This window comes from Geotrypetes seraphini, chromosome 3, assembly GCF_902459505.1.
Source record: "Geotrypetes seraphini chromosome 3, aGeoSer1.1, whole genome shotgun sequence".
In the NCBI taxonomy this organism is placed as follows: Eukaryota; Metazoa; Chordata; class Amphibia; order Gymnophiona; family Dermophiidae; genus Geotrypetes; species Geotrypetes seraphini.
The window spans coordinates 213,634,335-213,643,483 of NC_047086.1; positions in this window are offsets into that span (position 1 = coordinate 213,634,335).

Below are 9,149 nucleotides of genomic sequence, written 5' to 3' on the forward strand. Positions count from 1 at the left end.
CCTAATGGAAGTACCATCTTAGCTGCTGGATCCTCTTTCTCTCTATGACCTGGCCAGGTGCCCTGGTACTTTACCTATTCCTCTGTATGTTGTTGCATCACTCCTTCTTTTTCCCCATCTGGTCATACAGAATTTCTTAATTTTTTTTACAATTTTTGTCCCCAGCACCTAATCTAAGGGTCATAGATTTTCAGCAGCCCCTGCATAAGTATACAAGGTTGTCATCTTTACTGGCGCATCCCATCTGTTTTGAGATGTTCTATTCATTTTGACCAGTGGCAGTAATGAGAAAAACAAAACATTGTTTGCTGGGGTTTTTTCACAACCATGTATCAGGTTGAATACTGCAGAGACACTCGGCCAACAATCTTTTACCAGATTAATAACTATACCTATCTTAGTGAAATGGCTTAAAAAAACAGTTTTCGTTTGTTTGCAGTTGTGCAGAAACAAGATAAATATCTTTGAACTCTGCAAGTTCTTCTGTTGGAGCCAAACAATCCTTTACACACCCCCTCTGCCAGCTGTGGCTATGTTCAGACGCATTGATTTTTAGGGGAGCATTAAGAGAAAATGGGATAGATGAGTGATGGATTGTCTGTAGCCTCTGGGAAGATGAAGAACAATCAAACAGAAGGAAAAAACCACCACAACTGGGACAGAAATAAGAAGTACCTTTGTCACTCTTCAGCTATAAGCAGGAATTTGTCAAGCTGTGTTTAACACCTGCTCTGCCCAGTATCTCTCCTTACTGTGAGATTACAGTTCCTATGTGATCTCTGGCTTCAACATACCTTCCGCTAAAGATCCTCTACTCTTACGACGTTCTTATTTTCCATTCTTTGTAGGAATCTCTCTTCCAAAAAGGAATCTACCGTAATATTTCTTGTGTTCATAAGCAGTCAGGAATTTATATTTTGGGGTTGGGGAAGAACTCAGTGGTTCCCATTTACCCCTGGTTAAATTGAAACCACCATCTATTGAGCTTTGACATCATCAGCCTTAAGTTACAAGTACCTGAGATTTTTTTTTTTTTTTAATCTCAGTTTCTTCGCTCCCCGTCTCCAATTTACTTTTTGACATCTTGCCAAGAACTTGTGATTGAGATGGGCCACAGAATATTGGGTTGGATAGACCTTTAATCTGACTCAGTTTGGCAGTTCTTATGGCAGAGACTCTCATTCCCCAGTGGCTGACGTGAGAAGTAGAGCTTTAGTCGGAGAATTGCACCCAGGTCTTCTGCACAGCGGTATATATCATTGATATGTTTATGTTTATTAAAAACTTTATATACTGCCTAAAAGGATTTGAGCGGTTTACAATGTATAGTTCACATTCATCAAGAAAAGAACTCCATTTAAAAATAGAAAAGGAAAGATTAAAAACAATAGTTAAAAGTTTGTTTTTTTCATAAAATATTATAACAAGCAACATCTCAATAATAACAATTCTAATGGTAAAACAATAAAACAATCCAACCTCAATGAACCATAATTAATACATACAGCTAAATTTTTCCATTTCAAAATTAATCATTACATAAACAAAGATCACACTCCCAAACTCTATTCAAAGTTGAGAAAGCCAATTGAAAAAGAGGTGCTTTTAAATGTCTTTTAAAAGTTATATAAGTTTCTTTTTTTATCAAGTCTATGGGCAAGTTATTCCATAACCTTGGAACTAAATAAAAAAAAATGCACAATCTCTAGTTGACACAAGATGTGCCTTCGAGATGTGAGGAACGATTACCCTATTAGCATTCAGAGATCGTAATAGACTCCTTGGGGACGTAAATAGCACCAAGTTAGAAAGATATGAAGGCTGTAACTGAAATAATGCTCAATGTGCCAACATTAGGATCGTAAATTTGATCCTAAATTCCATTGGTAACCAATGGAATTTTAAATACAAAGGTGTCACATGATCATGAATATATGCCCGGCCTAATAATCTAATTGCAGTATTCTGCACTGTTTGTAAGCGCTTCAACTGTCCTGACCCAATGCCTATATATACTAAATTACCATAATCTAACTTTGACAGTACAAAGGCATGAATTAATGTATGCAATGATTTCTCATTCAAAAAAATCTCGAATGGCTCTAAGCTATCTTAATGCTACTGAGGCACCAGACAGCTCCCAGAAACCATTTCAAGGTTCCTGCTCTGTAACAATTGAGTCATGTCTGCTTTTACGTGCTCTAACCCCCCTTCCTTTACAAAGCCACGCTAACGTTTGCAGCGCCGGCCTCTGCGGCACTAAAAACGCTAGCGCAGCTTTGTAAAGGAGGGGATAAATTAGCTATACCTAGGACAGTTACAGATGCCTCAGCTACACTTTCCCAAGTAAAATAATGTCTTTAGTAAAATAATATTAAATTCAGAGTAAAAACTCATATATCTCAAACTGTTACACCCCAACTATATTCACTTATATTCCCTCCTGGTCTGTCACCTATGCAGATTCTCAAATGCATTCACAAATAATGGGGGGGGGGGGGGGTTTCATATTCACCTGGAAAAATAGGAATTATTTTTTATCCACACCAGATCAATCCAGACTTTGTACACACTGGCTCTGATTCTATAAATGGAGCCTGCCCGATAGGCGTCTAGATCGGTGCCTAACTTACCTCACCCCCCCCCCCCTTTTTTTTTTTTTTTTTTCAAAACTGCATGAGATTTTTAGCGCCGGCTGGTATGCTGACTGCTCTGATGCTCATAGGTGCCCCAGGCCACGGGAGAAAACTCTACTGCGGTTTAGTAAAAGATGGCCTCAGTCAGTAATGGAAATGTAGTTCTCTAAAGTAGCCCCCTTTAGGTAGGGTTACCAGACATCTGAACTTCCCTGGACATGTCCTCCCGGACATGTCCTCCATGGGTCTGGAGTGCTTTTCAAAACCCAGCACTTTCTCCGGGTTTTGAAAAGCTTCCAGCTAGCAGCGACATAGGGACGGCATCTGCGCGGATGTAACATGGTGATGTCACGCACATGCGCCACGGTACTCTGTTCTGGCTCCTGCCTTCTTATGGGTTTGACCAGGTTTGGTTTCAGGGACAAAGAGCCCCTTCCTCAGGAAGCCAAGGCTAATCTTTTAAGCAGAAGCTGCCAAATTTTTCAAAAGTCGGCTTCGCAGATTTCGCTAAGCCTTTGAGTTCAAGCGTAGATGAATTTCAAACAAGCTAAACTTGTATCAACTGCATTTGGGGAGGCCTGGTATGGGGGAAAGTGTCACACTATTTAACGATTTGTGTGTGTTTATTCACGTTTAAGAATCACGAGAACACTCGTGTACCCTATGATGGTGTGCGGCCAAATGGTGAGCTCAAGCTCACGTGAAAGGAGTCGATCCAGCTAAGCACCAGAGCGTTGGCACTTGTTGCCTGTCTTGTAAGCTTATCACCTCGCACTGAGGACACACTTTATTCATTAACTAATAATTCTTATAGTAATTTTTCTCCCCTAAATAGTTTTTTGATTTAGTGATTTCATGACTGCGATAGTGTAGCACTCTGTCCCCATTCCGTTTGGCAACTGCTGACTTTTGTGTAAAATCTTCCGGCAGGTCTGGAGCTGCTAGTAGCTGTCAGTGCGTGTTTTGTGTGAGTGTATGTCCCGCACCTATGGTGAAAACGCAGCTCTTAGACGTGGGATACACACTCATACAAAACGTGCACAACACCTGCACCATATTGCTTGTGAAACCCCCCCCAAAAACCCCTGAGAAATAAATGTACCAGAGAGCTCCGGTGATCGGGAACTGTACTGAACTTGCACACAAAAGCTGTGCCACTGCCTACCGCTCAGCTCTTGTGTACAGGCGCCAGGCACATTCCTCCCCTTTTCACCGGGATACTCAGCACAAATAGTGTGCTTATGATTTGCATGCTATTTGTGCTGAGCATAGCTCAGCAAATCAAAATCACTCCCAACACGGTGTTTTCTTACTGGGTTGCCAAAGTTTTGTGCCCTGAGAACCAGGACCTTTTCCATTGCTTGATAAATATGACCCATGGTCCCCAAGGTGCTGCCTTTTCACAGATTCTGTGGCTGGTTGTAGGTAAGGTTACCAGACGTCCGGGTTTCCCCAGACATGTTCGCCTTGTGAGGACATGTCCGAGGTTCCAGACAGTTTTTCAAAACCCGGCACTTTGTCCGGGTTTTGAAAAGCCTCCTCAAATCGTGGACTTCCTCTCTGCCCGACAAGAGTAGGCAGCGGGGGTGGGGCTAGGGCCGGACTGGGGGTTACAGGGCAGCGTTGGGCAGAGCTGGGCGTGCCTGGGGGCGGGTCTAGGGGGCCTGGATTTTCCAATTGGAAAATCTGACAACCCTAGTTGTAGGGGTCTGGCTACTGTGGGGTGGGTCCATCAGTGACCACCCCTCTTGAAGAATGGGCTGGTATTTGAGTACTGGCACTTTTAATGATAGAAAAAAATGCACTGATAAATATTGAGTCTCAGTTTGGGCTGCCATCTATATTATTCTCAACATTCAAGGCCCCGTATGTTACCATTACCTTTTTTGAAATCACTTTAGTCTCTCAATCTTCACTTAAAGAGAACAATTGATTGTTTCTTGCAAGACAGCACATTGTAGTAGAAATGTTCATCTTTCTTTGCTTCAAATCTGTGAAAAATGTTATGTTTTTCTCCATGTTTTTTAAACCTCCTGACAACTCTTCTTTCACTAACTGAGCCTTTCCTCTGATTTTTCCAGCTCTAATTAGACCTTCACACATTTCTCTTCTATGTCTCATTAACTGAGTGTTCCTGCCTTCTATTTTTAAGCATTTCTAGATTTCTTCCTGGTAATTTTTCATACCTAAGGAAAAATCTTCCTCCGTCTCCTCCTCCCCCATACACTTTTTTCTTTGCTTCAAATGTCCGAGAAATAATGAAGAGAGTCAGCAGCAAAGCTGGGACACGAACTAAGGAAGTCCCGATCAAATGCAACCTCCACATCATATCACCTTCAACAGAGTAATTAGTGGCAGAATATACAGAGAGTGGGAGAATTAATTATTGACTGGGATGTCAGTACATTCATGCTATGGATAATAAAATATTTAGTCAACCTTAGAAAAAAAAAAAGTTGCCCGCAGCATTGCAAAGTATTTCTAAATGCAACATGTACGTACCCATGTTTTGGTGCTGACATTTCAGCAGCGGCAGCAACAAGAAAATACCAAGCAAAATAAAATTTGTTTTCTTGCTGCGAAATTTGTTTTGTCAGTTGTGAGAACAATGTCATAAAAAAGAGCAGTTAATTTTACCATTTCGTACTGCAAGACTTACAAAACACCTTCTCTTCTGCTAGAGAGTTTTATATTACTGGTTGGAGAAACCCGTTGCAAAGGGGCAAGTTAATCATTTATTTATTTTAAAAGTTTATATAGCCCACGTGGTTCACATAAAAAAAATCTGCATAAAAATATGACAATACAAACATAATAGTTATAAAGGCAAGTCGTACATAAGCTTAGAATAGCATCAGAGTGCATAAACCAAATCCTTGACCTATCACAAGCCACACCTCTCAATTTCAGTCAAATCCCATCTCATAAATGCATTGACAAACAAGTATGTTTGTAATAGTTTCTTAAAGTCTAATCTGGACACACATACTCGCAAGGTTCCAGCCAGAGTGTTCCAAAGCTTCACAATCCTCAATGGAAAAACATCTACCTATCAGAGGGGGATGTGGGCTTGATGGAGGTTGTTATTACTGAAGCCAGGGACTATCCAAGTTTATTACAAATTTGTAATCCCCGCTAAATCAAAACTTCTTAACAGTTTACAGAGCATTAAAAAGGGATTACATAATGTAAGTAACAAGGCTAAAAACATAAAATAAAATCAACTCAACAGATTCATGACAGGACAAAACAAAATTACTAAACAAAACAGGAACAAAAGGAATTAGGGTAGAACTACATTATTGATAGGAAAGAAAGAACATGAAAAAGGGAAATACAGTAAGTAGGGGAAATGTCAATTCTTTTTGAAAAAAGAAAAATCGAATTCTTTGAAAAATGGAAAAAAGGAAAACTCGTCCTTATGGATGGTTAGAGCCCAAAGGCATCTTTAAACAAAAATGCTTTTAAGTTGGATTTGAAGTACTTTAAGGAGGAAGCTTCTCGTAAATGGTTGGGAGTAGAGTTCCATAGAGACGGTGCCGTGACCGAGAAAATATATGCGTGAAAGGCATTAATGTATCTTAAGGATGGAATTACAAGTAAATTCTGGGAGGCTGACCGAAGACTTCTTTGAGGTGAATATGGAATCAGAAGTCTATTAACAAATTCTGGTTGGTTAGTTTCAAGGGTTTTAAAGGTTAATAGCAGAAGTTTATATGTAATTCTGTGCCCGATAGGTAACCAGTGGGCTGAAATCCACTATCCATATTTCAGAGCCAAATTACCCAGTTGCAGGAGGGAGACTTTTGGCCACTCTTGATTTTGAACTTACATGCTAAAGCAATGTAGTACAGAGTAGACACATAAGCTTTTATTCAAAATTCCAAAACAAAAAAAAAAACCAAAACTCCAAAAACCAAAAAGTTTGACCACAGAAGACTCTCGACATGACGCACACTCATGCATTCTACAAGTCAGATGTGCCTAAGCTGCTCGTTGGAGACTGTGAAAATGTAAAAAAAAAAAAAAAAAAAAGAACTGAAGATAAATGGTAAAAGATGCTTTACCATCATCTTTCCACTCCAGCAATATTGCTTTCAAGGCAATACAAACAAATGGTTCAAGATAGCAATAGGAGAACAAACTAAGATGGCGACAGAGCAGGACGCGTTTCTGTGAGCTCCTGATTTGGCGAGTGTACTTTTTACTTACTATGTTTTTTTTTCACTCTTCTTTTTCAATGCCAAAAAGAAGGGGAAGGCAGAGGATCAACCCTCTACCTCTGTCTGTAACATCCACACCGCGACAGACTGTAATGACTTCATTTACAGTCCCCTTGGCGATGGGCTTATCTGCTGCAGAGCCGCAGGAAAGGCTCAGCTTAGACAGCGTTTTTTCGCTGAGCCCAGCTGGACCTGACCCTCCCCCAGTGCCTGGAAACGCGGCTGCGTCGATCTACCAATCAGAGGGCTCCCTGGGAATAGAAGGGAGGGAGGATTCGCTGCAGCTGGCAGGTTTGGAGGCGATTTCTTCAACAATTCCAACTTTGTTGAAGCCGACTGAGGGAGGAGCACCGAATGAGAGTGGTGGTGAGTTGGGAGGAGACACAAGCCGCAATGGAGTTCAGCAGCTGGAGCAAGATCTGTCTCAGCTGACCCAACTCAAGCCGATTCTCTGGACTCTCTTTGGACAGCAATTGAAAATCTTCATTTCGTATGTAGCAACGTTATTTCCCTAACACTTGGGCTCCCATTAAAAATTAATCAATTGGAATCTCAGGTTCAACAGCAAAACCAGAAAATTCGGGAGATTGAACAAACTATGTTGGAAGTCAAGACTTTTAATAAACAACAAGTTACAGATAAAACTTTTTATCTACGGAAAATTGAAAATCAATATAGGAGCCTGAATTTAAGGCTACTGAATTTTCCTATACCAAAACTCATGACTACAAGAGAGATCTTTAAAAAATTTTTGATCTCCATATTGAAAATTCCAGAGTCTAATATCCCTCCTATACAAAAACTTTATTTCCTTAAAAGAACTATGATGGAAAAGAAAGAAGAGGAAGAACAAGCACAGTTAGGAATTTCCGAGCTACTGGAATCATCTGAAATTGAAATTCTGGGTCGTGCTACTTTGATAGTATCTTTTGTTTTTCTTCAAGATAAGGTCATGATTTTGAAACTATACTTTAATTTAAAGCAGATTTTCTATCTGGGTGGAAAAATTTATATTTTTCCTGATGTCTCACGATGGACTCAGATCCGAAGGAAGGAATTTATTCAATATAGATCTAAAGTTACTTCTTTAGGAGCTTCCTTTCAGTTGAGGTTTCCCTGTAAATGTGTTATAAACTACCAACAAAATAAGTATATTTTCTTTGACCCAGAACAGCTGCGTTTTTTCTTAGAAGGGAAAGGGATTTTCGATGCTCCTTAGGAAGCACAGGTTTATTCATGTCTGTTAATATTTAGCCGAGGTTAACTGCTCTATTCTTTAACATTTGTATTTGTTCCCTTTTTCCTGGAAGGGATTATTTACTTACTTTGTTCTCCCAGTTGTGGACTATATATTAAGTTTGAAAAAGTTTGTGTTTCAATGGAATTGATGGCATTTTTTCTAATTTTCTTTTCAAAGTTAATTCTTTGTCTGTAATTAATTGATAATAAATAAATAAAATAAAAAAAAAAGGTTCAATCTCTGAAACTCTGCAATTTTCTTCAATTGCATCAGTAACACGCTCCGATCATCAAGACGGAAAAGACTTCTATGGACCTTGTCCCCCTTGGGGTCCCCCCCAACTGGGAGAAAAACTGATTGATTTATAAGAAATGCCAAAACCTTCTTAGGCAGAAAGGAGAATACTGAACACACCACCTTTCAATAGAAACCTGGAGGAAAGGCTCTGTACAAGGCGAAGCCTGCAACTCCAAAATGTGGCACATGGAAGAAATAGCCACCAGAAAGAAAGTCTTCTAGGTGAGATCTTTCAGAGAATAGTCAGCAAGGGGCCTTTTGGTGGAACTCCATCTGTCTATCATGTAAATATGAAGTGAAAATAGCTGAAAAATTGGATTCACTCAGTGGCGTAGTAAGGGTAGGAGGCACCCGGGGCAGTGGCACCCCCTGCACCTTCCTCTCTGCGCCCCCTGCTCCTTCCACACACACATGCACCCCACTATTTCCCAGCCCCCACTCCATACTCATGTTCTCCCTTCCCCTCTGTATCTCTAAATCTTTGCCAGCACAAGTGGCTTCTCCAGCATACTCCTCGTGCCAGTGATGTATTTCCCTCTGATGTCACTTCCTGGCCCCATGACCCGGAAATGATTCAGAGGGGAACCAGGCTGGTGCGAGCAACAGGCAGGAGAAATTGCTCGTGCTAGCGAAGATCTATAGATGTACGGGGTGGGGGAGGAGGGATGACGCGAGCGTGGTGTGGTGGGACAGAGAGATCCTGGCACCACTACCGACATGGCATCCGGGATAGTACATCCCTCCCCTTACTAC